General features: G+C 32.8%; 1 long non-coding RNA gene across 3 annotated transcripts in view; it reads left to right on the top strand.

Moving 5' to 3' along the window:
• LOC146994236 (uncharacterized) overlaps positions 1 to 16,057 on the top strand; it is a 41,269-nt gene extending 25,212 nt beyond the window's left edge. Inside the window, exons 3-4 of one of the 3 annotated variants that reach the window (XR_015044091.1) lie at positions 8,861 to 8,926; positions 13,234 to 16,057. This is a non-coding gene — a long non-coding RNA (uncharacterized LOC146994236). Of the gene's footprint in view, positions 1 to 8,860; positions 8,927 to 13,230 lie in introns of all 3 variants that reach the window. The other 2 variants (XR_015044090.1, XR_015044089.1) reach the window with 2 other exon arrangements.
• Positions 16,058 to 16,317: the final 260 nt, after the last annotated feature.

The raw sequence follows: 16,317 nt of genomic DNA, 5'->3' as shown, positions 1-16,317 counted from the left end.
ATGACTGGAGAGAAAATAGGAGTAATAACATTGTTCAAATCGGATGTGAAGGCAAGCGGAAATAATAGTATGATGACTTTCCACTGCAACATTCACTAAGAAAATTTGTGTAAGAAGTCCTTCTCAAGCTTTGAACATGTGATGAATGTTGTAAAAGTGGTTAATTTCATTCGGTCTAAAGGACTTGATCACGGGCAATTTCAATAGTTCTTGAGTGATTTAGAAGCTGAAGATGGTCATGTTACGTATTACGCTGAAGAATGTTGGTTGAGCCGAGGAAAGATGCTTCAGCGCCTGTTTTCTTTGAAGAGCGAAGTTCAGCAATTCATGGAATTTGAAGAGAAATCTATTCATGGTTTCAGTGTTGAGAAATGGTTGAGAGGCTTTGCAAATTCTGTCGATATTATAGGTCATCTCAGTGATTTCAACTACCGCTTACTGGGAAAAGATCAACATATTCATAATCTTTATTACTTTATGAAAGCTTTTGAGACAAAATTAATCTTGTGGGGAATTCAGTTGCTAAATAAGAATTCCATTCACATTTCAAAATTGATGAAGTTATGAAGAACTCTACAACATGGAATTAGAGTAATTATGTACAAGGCATTTCAAATTTGGAAGATAAATTCAAAAACAAATTTTCCGATTTTCGTGAAAATGAAATATGAGAATGTTCTCCTTGCCATTTTCAGTAGATGTTGGAAGTGTTCCACCCGAACTTCAGCTAGAATTTATAGATTTACAGTGTGACTCTGTAGTAAAATGCAAGTTTCTTGAAAATTCTACATTAATTGATTTTTATTCGAAGTACGTGACCGAAGACAAGTATCCAGAAATTTGTAAACATGCACTCTTCATGTTCTTCTATCTTTAGCAGTACCTACGTATGGGAACAGCTTTTTAGTAAAATGAAAATCCTAAAATCAAAAACAAGAACATGGCTGACAGACAGACATATTTGGAGGAAATTTTACGAATTGCAACAACAGAGATTAATCCAGATATTGAAGCTTTAATCAGGCAAAAACAATGTTAAATTTCGCAGTAAAACTAAAGTAACTACCATCTCCAGACAATAATATAAGTTTTTTTTTTTTTTTTTTTTTTTTTTTTTTTGTATTTTGTAACATCGTTCTGTACAATCATCTTTATACTTTTCTCCATAGTTAAAAAAAGTTGCAAAACATTTTAATTCTATTTCCGTTTGACTTTTTAGAACCAGTGTATGTATATACAAATTTGTAACACTATCTCTTCGCTTAGAATTATTTGTAGTCTTGCAAAAGAAGCTCCCCGTTTTTATATAAATTTTTTGACTACACTGGTTTTTTGACAGACTTGTGGCCCGCGGATCTTTGTGAATTTATTGATGTTGTGGCCCTCGGGCGTGAAAGGTTGAAGACTCCTACTTTAAATGAAACTATTTTACCTGGTTGAGGAAAAATGTAGGCTGATACTCGTTCCTGTACCAGTTTCCATGAGCGATTTGAAAGAGTTAACTGATATTTATTATTTCTTTACCAAAGAATTTCTATTGACATTTAGGAAGCACTTCCGCAGAGAACCCGGTAAATGTAAACATCGCCAACTTTGGCTATAACAGTTCAAACCTGGTAACCCATCGGATTTATCTATTCGCTTGTTCGAAATTTGCAACCATTCCTCATGCGTTCATTTTGTTGAATTATCACTGTCGTTGTTCACATTTGCAGATTTATATTATTCTTCTCTTATTTATTATTATTTTTTCTGAATTTTTTAACAACGAATAGATAGAAATATTTTCGTAGATATATGCCGGTTCTAGAAATATTTTCGTAGTTATATGCCGGTTCTCGATGAAAGGAAGAAAATACGGCGGGAGGGGTGAATGCTAATTTGTAACACGGCTGTTCACGTTGTGTTCTTAATTATTAACAGCTTTAAGAACCATGAGGTTTCCAACCTCTAAAATAATTTCGTAGGCCGCAAAAATGTGCATGTGCATTTTAAATAATTAAGAAATGCTTTTATTTTTATTATTGGTTATTGTCATCTAAAATTATGAGAATAAATCAGTTTTTATGGCGCAAAATCTTAACAAGGTAATATATTGTTAATTTTTTTCTAACAATAACCTTTCAGAGGATGGCAGGTATGAAATAAGTAGATGATTAAATTGAAATAAAAAATATCATTGATTATCTAAGATGACAGAATAGTTCGGCATCACCATGATCAAAATTGGCAAACCACTGTTGGTGTAAGGAATATATTGTTTTCTATGTTAACTGGAGTTTAAGACAATTTTTTTTCGTATATCACGCTTAACCGGTTAATTTATATTTTTTAAATGAACTTTTATTTCCGTTATATATTCTTATATATTGTCTTATGCTTAATATATTCTTTTCTGTGCTATATTCTTTTCTGTGCTAATTTGAATTTAATACAAATTTATTTTCGTATATCACGTTTAACCGGTTAGTTTTACATCTACATGCTTATTATCTGTGAATTTTTACTACCATATGCTTAATATATTGTTTTGTCTGCTAATTTGAATTTACATGCACTAAAAATCACGTTTACAAAATATCACGGCTCATCGTCGATGAACGGCGAGCTTGGCGAGGAAAAATGCAACGGCGCCAACGGGTTCTCTGCGGATGAAAACCCGACATTTAAATCTTCAGTTTCATTCTTGTTTCATTCTTTGTTACAGGTAAAGACACTAAACTTTTGCCAATGAGAAAATGAGATGAGTGCAGAGCGTTCGTTGTACAGATACCTGATAGACCTGGAATTAACAATGGCTTTAGTCTCAAGGAAAAGTGTTCAGTTCTTTCAAGGAAAGAGATAATCATCCAAATATTTTCTTTAAGCACGTTTCAACTGTTCGTATCTCTCTCCCAGAAACCGCCTCACCATGTAATTTTTTCAACTATAAAATCCCAAGCTATACCTTTGGAAACAGACATATTTTTAACTCGATTATTATCTATCTGATTCCGCCATTTTCTGAATTTAAAATTGCCTTTTTTTGAAACTTTGGCATCATCAAAATATATATTGGAAAGAATCCTCGACGAGAAACAAACCGTCGGAATCCTAGGAAAAAAGTGCCAGCACTTACGCTGAGAAATAATTCTAAGTGGAAAGCTCTTGTCACTGCACAGCTGAATGTAAGTAAATAATACTTTGAATTAAAACCATGTACAAAAAAAGGTCCGGCGAAATAAACATCACTTATATCAAATGGGGCATACTCTGAAACTGTATCAGGTGGTAAACTGGCAACCACCAGTGTTCGCTTCACTTTGAATCGTCCTCAAATTAGACCGTTTTAGCACTTTTTTCATCTACTGACAACTTTTGAGAATCCATAATTGTTTTCGTAAACGCACTCAAGTTGTATCGACACCTGAATGGCACATTTCAGCATGAGAATCATGGATAAGTAGCTCAACAAATGTATCATTAGATGGAAGAAGCTAAGGATGCTTGGCTCTCATATCGTTACATGAGAACTGTCAAAGTCCCTTCAAACAGAGTAAGTCATTGTCATCAAGTTCAGGATTGAATTCTTGTTGATAGTACCTTTAGAAAGAAGTTGGATAACCTCTGACCATAATTTTTGAACTGAGTGGCTTTATCCAAAAAACGCAAAGTTTATTTAAATTCTGAAGCACATATAGGTCCATTTAATTTTGCAGAATTAGGTTTAGAATTGTGCACAAACCTTTTAATGTACGCTGCAACTACCTAGTTCACTGAAGTCATTTAAGTTTGTAAGGTATTTCTCCTGCCTTCCTAGCGTGCCTTCGTGGTGTAGTGGCCTGCACGCTGGGCGCGTATTCCAAAGGTCCGTGGTTCGATTCCCGGCGAAGGCGTTACTCCTTTTTTACCTTGCCTGCTTCCAAAATACCTAATGTCTCTACAAGTTCACTAACGACAGAGGTAAGTTTCCACCACCTAAATTGGTGACCATTGAATTAACCGCCGCAATCCGTCGCTGTTTTACTGTAGTAGCTTTGTCACAAATGACATTAAGAATATGTAGCGATTCTTCACTAGGCCGCGAGTGAAGCGATCTAGGTAACCAGTTAGGGCTTGAACACCAGAGAGAACTCGTCAGGATCCTTCTGGCCGATTTTCCTCTTGTAGTAAAGTTCGCAGGATTGTCAGAGCACTGCAATGATTGCAAGCTTCTGGTAAAGTTAGTGACTGCACTTGAGCCACTCAGTTCGCGACAAATTGTTTCCATTGTTTGTATAATATATTCAACCAATGAAGGACGATTTGAGAGTCATTCCATATAAGAAAATGTGTTTCACGAAATCGGGAAAAAGGCCTTGTAAATAATTTCCTAAACGTGCAACGTGCTGACATAAATTCTAATCTTGCAAGTTAACTATTTAAAGCAGAAAACTTACTCTTTGACATGATAAAGCTCGCCTTTATTTGGACATTGCATTCTACGTAGCTTTGGAACGCATAAAAAAGTTTTCCTTCCATAGACATTGATTCAAGTTCACAAAGTTTAGATATCATTTAGCAAATCTTCGTCCCATTTTAGACCACTTTCCCACATCTCCTGTAAGAGAATTTTCACTGCGTTCACAAAGAAACTAATCATTCTGCAAGGAATCTTTGAAAAAACTCTCGGAAAGGTCCGTATGGCGATTGTCAATGAAATACCTAACATCGCTCAAATCTAATTTAATTTTATTCTCAGTCGGATCCCACTTCAATCCTAAGAAACCTGTCTCTTGCCCGAAATCTGTATTGTACTAATATCTGTTTTCATTTCAAAGTTTATACAGTTCCGAACAATTATCTAGTTTTAAATTTCCTCAAATGAAATCCCGCTGCTTTGAATACCTCTGTTGCCGTAGAGCTTAATTGTTAGGCATCCTAAGCCGTACTAGCTCCATAACACATATTGCCAACATTAAAAAAAAAAAAAAAAAAAAAAAAAAAAAAAAACATAAAGAAAATAATTTAACATTTCCGATAAATTTCTTATATGAAATTTCAAAACACAAGCCAAGAAAAATAGACGATTTGTTAAATCAAACGGGAGATGATTTAATTTGCCTTAATTTGTTAGTTTGCCTTAGTTTGGGTTGACTCCCTTACACCCTCTTTAAACTACAAAAATTTAAAGATATTTTCTAGCTTTCTCTGAAATGTCTATCATAAGAAAAGCTTTCCCAAAACTACGGCAACAGAGCACAATGCAATTTGATTTTTCCGAAATTCAAGAATTGTAACCAATAAATTTGCGCAAAGATAAACTACCGATTTAGAGATTCATTTAGAGATTTATTATTTTCATTTACCTTACTGCTATAGTCATAAACAATTGCAACTCCAGTTATTTCCTTTTCATCTCTAATTATAGCTCTGGGTGACATATAATGTCTTTAAGTTTTTATCTTCACTAACACATTTCCCAAGAATCTTACATTTTAATTGATTCGATGTAATTTGTTTATATTGATCATAAATTTCCTGATTTTATTTAGTTTGTGCCTTGACTTGTAATGTTTTTTCGCAACCTCATACGTGTAATCTAAGATTTGAACCTAAGTGCGGGTCCCATGTTTTCTTTCCACATCAATCTGCAAACGTACCTTTCCCAATTAAATTCCACGGAATTTTTAAATTTTTCAAACAATTAATTTCAAAAAAGTTCTTTTCTCTGACTGGAATTCTTCTATGTGTACATTTTTTTTTCTTCCAAACTGCATAAAATGAATTTCTTTTTTCTGACTGGAATTCTATGTCTACATTTTTTTTTTTCGAATTGCATAAAATGAAAAAAGGATCTATAAATAAACATACATTTTCTAATTAGCAGTTAATTTATTACTTCCATCTACACCCACTAACAAGAGAAGCAAGAATTTATCGCGGTAATGTTTTCATTTAACTTCATTCACCCTTTCATCATAAACAACGTCTCAAAACATTCTACGAGTATATCCGGCTGATAGTCGCCCGAATATGAATCAGCCTAAAGTAATCCTTTTTTTTTTTTTTTTTTTTCCTTTTGGGAACGCATTCCGAAAAGTTACATCTGGAATTTTCAAGGACAAATTACATACACCCTCTAATTCATACGACATCGAACTTTGATCCCCATTGCGCAACGTCAATGAAAGAATATCGTATACTTCTGATGTACTATTTTGTCTCCGAAACCCAAAATGGCTATCCGTTTTAATTCTTTAATTAATCGAGATAAAATAAAACTTCGATGACTGCCGTTGTCTAAAATAACGTTAGTTAAAACCGATTCTTTATTCTAACAGGCTAAAGCTGTACAAGTTTGAAAGAATGCCTTATTTTTGGTATCAATATTACCATGAGACAGAGAAATATTCTCGGAATTTTGATTAGAGAAATATTCTCGGAATTTTGATTAGTTTTAGATTGTTAGTCATTCAAAACCGTTTCGCTTGCTTCTCGCAATGTGCCATCCAAGGCTGGGATATTTTTTTTACAATTTCGCCCTTTTTTGCGTCTCAAAAACCTCTCATTGTAGTATTAACGGGATTATTTTTTTCGAAAAACTGACTCGTAATGTTATTTGGTAACACAATTTTTTCAGGCAACTTTTGCTTTATATTCGCGAGACGTAATGTTTTCTAAAATACCAGCACTTATCTTCAATCTCTATCTTATTTATTTGTTCTACATGCAACCTTTTTCAGAAAATTTTTTTTATGAATAAACAAAAACTACAATTAGCAAAAATGTTTTATTTGTGTATTTAATGTTGAAGCAGTTGATACAGTTTTAGGTTTTGAATAGTTATTTTGATAAGTTTGACCGTTTTGGTAATTTTGAGAAAAGGATCGTTTCATTTTGTTACTCTTGGAAGGACTCATCACACTTTCGGCAAAATCCCTAGATTCCAGTTCATTTCTAAAAAACGTAGCAATGTTTGAAACTTCACAATTCACTTTCCTATTTCGTTTTTGTTGAAAATCTAAAACTAAATCTTGTAGTAGCGATATAATATTGAATTCCATTAGTTAATTAATAATATTGGATTCCATTAGATGCCCATATGAACTCTCCAATATATTTAATGAACGTAAATTTCTTACATTAACTTCTATTTAATAGCATAATTTACGATAACTTTTAACATTGGAACTTTTCACGGGCGCTAAGTTTAATAATTTTGTTATGAAAGAATTTATAATAGAGTCAGTTCTACCAAATCTTTGTTTTAAAAGTTCAAGGCATGAGTCATAGTTTTTCTCATTTAATTCATACGCCATTATTTTATCTGCAATGATCCGCACTGTAGAACTCTCGTCCAATCACCATTCAGAATTGAAACGAAGAAGCCGAGTTTATAAATATCCCAGCTGTCAAATACGCATTACGTTTATCCATTATCCCCCCCCAATTCGCAAGTATGTAATTAATCGCTTTGCTGCTTTCCTGTATTGTTTAAAGACGTGATACGCGTACATAAATTCGTGGAATGTTCATAGCACTATATAAATTTGTGGAGTGTTGTGTACGCCAAGAAGAGATGTCTTAAGATATGTCCAAAAATTATTTGTCAAATAAATAGGAAAAGTCATGTTGTGACTATCCAGCTAGTTGTGTTTCTGAAGTTCCATGCATCTAATAAGGAATCCGTATGTCTGTCATTTTTATCACAATTTCGGCCGTGAAAAAAAAGTTAATGAGTGCTTTTCTCGTTCACAACCAAATCATCATTTACATATATGTATGTAAGAGGATGACTTAGCTACAATGGATTGGCAGTGGTTCTTTGCGTCATAATAACTTAAAGAGGCTTTACTTAAAACGACCACACGTCCCGATTTTGGCGGACAATCCCGTTTTTTGGAGGACTTTCCCGCGTGCAGCTGATTTTTAAAAATGTCCCGCTTTTTAGAAAACATCTGCATTTCTTATTTTAAATGTACTGTAAAAATATATTACCTATTATTTATTAATTACTATAGTAAATATAAATAAATAAAAATACATTAATAAAAACACATAAAATACATGCAAAGTAAACTAAATTAGGCGATGTAACGAGTTAGATTTACTCGGTGGTGTTCGATCATTGCCGTTACGTCTCGTCAAGGAATATGTATTATTAAGGAGGGAACAGCTAGCATTAGCTGAAGGGCTATTTGCTTTCCACACCATAAACCACAATCAAAGTTTCAGATCAATTGATTGTACGTCACAAATGATCAAAACACTGTACTACAAAAAATTTGCATGTGCAAGGACAAAAACCGAAGCAATTATTTGTAATGCTTTTTCACTATATTCGTTTTCGCAATTGCATAAAGAATTAGATTAAATGCACATTTATATCCATATATTATGATGCTTCCAACCACAAATATTTAAAATTATTTCCCAAAATCTTTAGACTTTTTGATCCAGAAACAGGAATTAAAATTAGAACATTAGATTTTATTTCCTTGCCGGGGGAAACTTCATAAATAATTTTTGATTCAATAAGTATTTATTGAGTCATAAAATTTTGAATAATATAGTTCTCCACCCGAATATGAGCACCTGGAAGCTCGAATTTAAAATCTGGAATTTCTTTTATTATCTGTTTCATATTATGTAAAACTTCAGCAAACTTTTGATTAAAATACTCAACAATTTAAAAACCTTTTTATCTCTAGCGCGCGAGACTGCCTATCGGAAATTCTAAAGATATGCTGTTTTTAAACATTTTTAGCCAAAATGCTCTCGAAATATGTGTATGTGTTTGTAAAAGAAAAAAAATGCCCGTTTGGGAGTAATATAAAATCCCAAAGCTTTTTTTATTTTTTTTTCTTTATTTTTATTCATTGATTTTTTTTTTTTTCAGAGAAAGAACCGTGCGATCCAAATTGACATTGTAATAATCCATATTCTGGGAGACATTACCAAATAAGTAAGATACTTTCCATTCTTACAGCTGTATTAACGCTTAAAAATCAATGAGGAGTTAATCTGAAATAGCGTTGTATTAACACCTAACAATAACATACAAAAAACGATAAACAGAAAATGGAATTACATAAAATAGTTTAAAGTTTAGGGCGTGAGTTCAAACAATAACATACAGAAAACGATAAACGGGAAATGGAATTACATAAAATAGTTTAAAGTTTAGGGCGTGAGTTCAAACAATAACATCTCACTTCTGCAGCTCGCGTGCACTGAATTGCAAACAATAACATCTCACTTCTGCAGCTCGCGTGCACTGAATTGAGTATTTTCTCTATATTGTCGTTAGAGGGCGTTGCCAACGATGTTCATTCATTGCAGTCTTCCCCCTGGCTACGAAGACGTCTCGGTGTGTAGCCAGAGGAAGAATTGTGTGCCTGGTTCTTTTGCGCAGCATTCATAGAAATGTACTTTCTTGGTCTCCATTTCCAAGTGGAGTGCTTCTTCGTGAAATTACTCAACGGTCTTGAGATCTGTTCAAAATTAGGAATGTAGCGTCGATACCAGCTGCAAGTCTGAAGGAAACTTTGCACTTGCTTCACATTCTTTGGTTGGAGAATTTGTTGAACGACTTTTACTTTGGCAGAGTTTACTTCAATTCCAGAACTTGTGATATAATGTTTGACATATTTCACTTTAGAACAAGCAAAATGACATTTGTTTCGATTGGCAAGAAGTTTGAATTTCAAGAATCGATCAAATACTAAGCGAAAGTTTTCGAGATGCTCCTCAGTAGAAGACATCACAATAATATCGTCGAGATAAGTAAAAGTGTTGACCTTTTACTTATTACTTTTAACGCATTCCAGAAAATATATCTATTAATCTTCGGAAAGTGGCTGGTGCCGTCTTCAATCCAAAAGACTTCCTTGTGAATCTATAGACTCCAAACTGACACACAAAGGCAGTTTGGTCTTTGTCCAGAGAGAACATCTTAACTTGATAATACCCTAGTTTTAAGTCTATGTTAGATGTATATCAAGTTTGCTTTGCATTGTGAAGAAGTTCATCCATACGAGACAGCGGGTATGGATCAGACTTAGTCACAGAATCCAGTTTCCTGTAATCAATACATAATCGAAACTCACCGTTCGGCTTGGGAACTAAAACAACGGGTGCTGCGGATCAGCGCTCTTCGATTATGCCTAATGTAAGAAGTGCATCGATTTCTTTCTTCGAAATCTCCTTTCTTGCTGGAGAGCCTGTAGGGGGTTGTAGCTACTGGAGGTGAATAACCTGTATCGATTCGGTGCTGGATGTAAGGAGTTGGTTCCCCCCCCCGGAGAGAACGTAGTTTCGTATTTTTCGAATAAGTCATTCAATCGTTTTCGTTGCTCTTCAGTTAGATTTTCACCTTCGTCTAGACGTAGTAGGTAAATATTTGTTAACATGGTCACAGGTTTGGACTTGAACTGTTTCAGTAAATGGAAAATAATAATTTGGATTGTCACCAGAAAACCACTTTTGCTGTCGAATATTTAAAACTACTCCAACTACCTTTAGGGAATACCCCCTGCATCTGCTATCCTGTCTCCACGAGAACTACGTTCGGCATTTCCTTACCTGCAGCGCTCCTAGAAGCACCAAAGTTCGATAGCCGGAACACAACCTGCGATTTCGCAGGTTAATCGCGGCAAATAAAGCAAGTTGGAGTTGGAGAACTTTAGGGAGTTTTCTCCAAACAGTGTTCGATTACCTGTAGCATCAGGAACAGCTGTCGGTGTCAAAGGGAAGGTCCGTCCTTCGAGGTCAAGTTTCACACAAGTTGTGCAAACGTTTTTCGTTGTTTGGCTGCCATCAGTGAGCCAAACATTTCAAGAGGATATCTCGAATTTTACCCCATCTTCTTTCAAGATTTGGTACAGTTTTTCGTTAGCGATTGAATGACCTTGATCTACTATCCACACAAGCTCTGCCATATATTTCATTGGTGGAAATGTTCATCATTGCAGTTGTCTTAGTGTTACCTAACTTTTGTATACAAATATTGTCAAAACGAGCGGAGGTGGAACTTGTGGAGTGCTGACAATCTGGCTATTTTGATTCAGAAAATCCAGCTTTGTCACAACCACAGTAAAAGAGGGTTGGATTGTCTCTTACATTGGTATATGTATTCCTCACTGGCGTGGAGTTTGGGATACTACTTTCAGAACTGGAAATTTTCTTTGGAGTTTGTGAGATTGCAACTTTGCTTTGATTATTATGTAAACAATCGTAAGTGTCCAACGTTTCTGCTATTTCTGCAAGGGAGTTTAAGTTCGACCAAACATCTAAAGAGTGATCTCTTTATTTCTCGAGAAACTCTTTTTTTCATCTCGTCAGCTGTAATGAGCGTCTTTAAATAATCAAGTTTTGTAATATTTAATTCCCTAAGCCAATTTTCAAAATAACTGGTCAGTTCAAAGTAGAAATCACGTTAAGCACTTTCTGCTTTCCTCTGATGTAGAGCGAACAAATGTCGGAATTTATCAACGGTAAGCTTATACCTTTTCAGGAGCATTTCCTTCATCTTTTAGTAATCTCTTGATTACTCTTCTGCTTCACTAGCAATCAGTTTTCCTTGATAACGATCCCATTAAATACGGAACCCAAGTTTCTTCTTTTACCTTTAAAAACTTCATTTGTTTCTCGAAAAGATTTAGGAACAAGGCCATATCATTATCCTATCCTTAAGATCATATTTAGGTAAAATTCTCTCAAGATCCCAGTTGCTTTTTTCAACTTGAACAACAGGACTTGATGTAGTGGAGAGGGATGTCTTCTGAACTTCAAGTTGAAGTTTCAAGCGTTCCAATTCATAAGCTCGCTCTGCTTCGTTTTCTTTGGTTATTTTCTCTTCTTTAGCAGCTTCTTCTTGAGCAATCAGTTCTAATTCAGCTTGTTTCTCTTTCTCAAGTATTTCTTGTATTATATTAGTCAACATATGTTTCACTAATTCTTCATCATAATTATCGTATTTTGTTATGAGTTCTTTTAATCGTATTACCTTTAGATTGCCTGTCACGACCGACTCCAGTTCAAGGGCAAGAAGCTTTAAATCTTCTTATCTCCCCTTAACCAAAAAGGAAATTTTGTCTTTTTGCGAAATTTAAACACTATCGCAAAGACTCAGTTAAAGTTCAAACTATGACTGTAAAAGCTTAATGTTCTAATTTTATACTTGTTTGAATTTTAAATGTATTTAAATTCGTCCTTCAGTTCTTAGATATCATTGATAATTTGAAGCACTTGGGATCATACAAAAGAAATCAACTTCGCAATAATTGGTTATAAGTACTACTGCCTCACATTACTTACAATTCACACATTTTTCAAAACTTAGTATCAATTAAAATTCTAATACTGAAAATAATCAAATATTATTCAGTAGTTTTAAGTTAAGTGTACTTATCTTAATTATACGTATCGGCGTACACTGGTCTTTTCAACTATATTCATCCTAATCACTAATATGTAACTCTGAAATTCCCTTCAAGATCTCCAGCAGATTCTTCGCTTCCCCAAGCCATGTTTGTGGGCCGTTTTCTTTCTTTTGAATGCTGATACCCCATCTTGGGATGTACTCATGTAAACCTCATCACCATGCCCATCGTGGAAACATCTCAGGTTGCAGGGAAGTACTATTGCCGCAGTAGAAACCCTGCATAATCACGTTCGTATCAAAGCATATTAGAAGAACCATTCCCTTCATATAAGACAACAAAATGTCTATCACAACATCTATATGAAGTATCCTGAAACAAAAGGGAATTCGACGCGTTCTGCAAGTCTGTAAATTATTGTTTCTAAAATGCAGTAATTTATTCTGTTTAATATTTAAATAACACATACTTGATAAATTTCTGGTAAGATATTGATTTTGATTTATAGTAAGATAGTTTATGACTATGACTTTCATTGCACCATTTAACATTCCAATCTCTTCATTTTAAAATATTCTGTACTTAAAAACAGGCAGAATTTCTATTTTCTTTTTATTTCTGAAAACAGAATTTCTAGTTTCGTCATACGTACCTAACACTACGTCTTTCAGTTTCAGTTGAGAAAAAAGCAAATTTTCTCTCTACCAGCCCAATACTTCTCCTGTAAAGATACATATTCTCAGTAAAAAATCTTATTACTCAGTGATATTTTAAAATTATTTATTTCATTTAATATTTTTTGGTCTGCAGCAGCTCAGTCAATTATTCTAAAATGTTATTTATTAAAAAATATTATTACTTATTAATCACTGTTTATTTCCTTTAGCAGAAAGCCGCATCTCTAATTCAGCAACAGCCGATACAGAATTTAATGGAAGCTGAGGAATATCTTGTGACAAATCCTGCTCTCTTTGCGGTCTGCATTCCGGAAACATAACTTGTTTTAGACGCCCATTGTTTTCTTCTTCTATATTTTTTATTTCTGCGAATTTCTTAAATAATTTCTTGAAAATGTGAAAAATATGTCACATTAAATTTTGCATTAACACAAATGTGCAGAAGCTACTAAAGCTAAAAAATTCACAGAAGACTGAGAACTGAGATATAATTTGAAACAAAGATAATTTACGAATAAAACTGCAAATAGAGGCTAGCTGGTGTAAAAGTCTGCTACTTATTATAACCTTTCGTTTCCTATAATATGAGTCTAGTGAAAATCTTTTATATTCTTAAATGTATTATTTTTCCTTATTATTTTAATAATATTATTTATCATTTTACATATATTCCCTCTCTCAATATTAATGCAATAGAATTTCAGTTTCTTAGCTTAGTTTGTAATTACATTAATCGTACTTTTTTATGAATTATGAAAGACAATGAGCAGTTTACCTGTTTACTTAAAATATATATTAAAAAAATTAGTGCTTTAAATTCTAATTAAATATTTCCCAATACGTAAGAAAACGAAAAATAGGTAAAGAATGCATTAGGATATATTATTGCAGTTGTTTACGGCAACACATACAAGGGTTACATTTGCGGAGTTAGAATTTTAGAACAGAGAACATGCTAAAATGAAATAAAATAAAATCAGCCTATCGAGGAATAATATCGAAATTCAGTTTGAAAATGAACATAAAGCGTATCAATAAATAAAAAGAAACTTTTCCTGTTCATATTAAAACACAAGAAAGTATAAAATAGCTTTTAAATTATTGTATTCACATATGCCTATTCTTGATTTTAGAACTTTGTTTTAACTTCATTAATGAGTCAACTTCTAAAAATTTCAAAAAGGTTTTAAAAGAATATTAAATTTATAAGCTTAATAATCTTTTCATTGTTTAAAGATTTAAAATATGTTTAATTTTTTTTAGTTAACCTGAGAAGAATTTTTTTTCTATCAAATTGAATCTGTGAAGCTAAACTTTTCACAATGCATAACTTTTGCTTAAAAATTAGATATCGACTTTTAGCTAAGGCATCCTGATCTTAAATTCTGAATAAGGATAGAACTTATATACTGACAAGTCAGAATAAAATCATTAACTTTACTCATGAATTCAGTGCACGTCGCATTCTGTTCATATGAAGAACTTGCTGCTGTGATTAATTGAGCGACTGCATTATTTGAAAGGCATTGCTAGTTTATTAACGTAACTGGAAGCTTTGGAGATGACTTTTATTTATTGACTAAAATCTGCCACATTTTTAACAGTTATGAAATTTTATTTCTATCCATTTGACAGTATTATAGCTCATTAAAAATATAGATTAAATATGAGAGGCACACTGTTAAAATTTAAATTATTCGTGGGTAAAGAAATGACATAGTCCAGGTTGAACAATCAAATAAATTGAGAATATTTTGGTTACATGAAAACAAGCAACCACAGCAATGCACACCAGATAAGGACAACGTGATAACAACACTACTGTTGCCAACTAACATTAAGTAAATATTGTGATTGGCACGCATATCTTATTTTTTTAACACACACAATAAGACAAGCAAATCCTATCATTTATTTTTAATTCCTGACAGCAGTGAAATCGAGTAACATGAAAGTATTCTATTTTTGTATTGAAATTTTTTATTTCCATTATGCACTCACAATTCAGATTTTTAAGCTTTTCCTTTTTCATAGCACATATTTAAATCTTTCTGAGTTGAACGTTGTACCTAAAGTTATTTTGAATGATAATTATTTGAATCCAAGAAAACTATTTCTTTCCATCTCTTAAAATATCAGCGTTAATAGTGCTGTAATCTATCTTAAACAGTCATTGTTATATTCTTTTAATTGTGTACACGTAGAAAGATGATAAACAGAATAAAAAAATCCAAAATAAGAAACAAATTTAAAAATAATCGATAACATTAAAGAAAAACGAAAGAACAAATGAGAGTAGTAATTCTTAATTGTATTAATAGGAAAGACTTTTCAGCATTCTCAACAAGAAATTACCTATTAAATTTGGCTTCGCTATTATAAAATTTTGATTTGAATTTCAACCTCCGACCTAACATCGAATTAAGAGTAACGCTATACCTTCAGGATATTCTAATAATGTCCAAGAATGTGGTTTCTGATTTATCTGATTCATATAGCTCTTTAATCTCCCAAATTAAGAAAATGTATATATCAGTATAAAAATATGTCAGTTAAAGTATCGTAAATAATTTAATTTATTTTCATGCTCTGCAGTAGTTGCAAGATTAACAGAACATTTGGTACACAGTTTTCATTATTATTTGTGAAAAGGTTGTCAGTGTGTTAATTTTTATGAAGATTGGTTCTTATACGTTTAGTATAGCAGACCTTTCTTTGTCATAATAAGATAAAAGACGTCTTCTGTAGTCACATATTACATTAGCTCGGCTGCAAAATTTCTAAAATTCCTACCTAAGACTGGCATGTAGGAACATCAAGATTAGCATTTTCTATGTCAGTGGTTCCCAAACGTTTTAGCATGGCACCCCACGAAAATTGAGAAACTGAGGAAGAATGAGAAAGAGAACAAAATGCTGTACTAATAAATAAATGTGCAAAACTATTAACAAGTCAGTTGCCTTTTATAAATAAATTAATAATTGTGAATAGCTATGTATCACTATTGTAGCGAAATAAAAATAAAAAATTGTTCAACATTTGTCTCCTGATTAATCGCACTTTGGAAACTTCTGTTTTGCAAACTCGCATTAGATGTTAAATTGCAATTTTTAGGAGGAGATTAGATTTCTTAAAATAAAATTATAATTTTTATAATAAAACAATTGCTCAGAAATTTTTAATTGGTTTATGAATATTGATATGTGTATGCATATAGAACTATTGTGCAGTAATTTAAAATAGTCGAAAGAGGATTTTTTTAACTTAACATAGTAGTTTTTGAATATTTATTTGAA

The sequence above is a fragment of the Stegodyphus dumicola genome, chromosome 11 (genome assembly GCF_044657685.1).
Source record: "Stegodyphus dumicola isolate Sdum_Otavi_A_Nest chromosome 11, ASM4465768v1".
In the NCBI taxonomy this organism is placed as follows: Eukaryota; Metazoa; Arthropoda; class Arachnida; order Araneae; family Eresidae; genus Stegodyphus; species Stegodyphus dumicola.
Note: the sequence above shows the minus strand (reverse complement) of the source record. Positions and strands in the feature narration are given on the sequence as shown.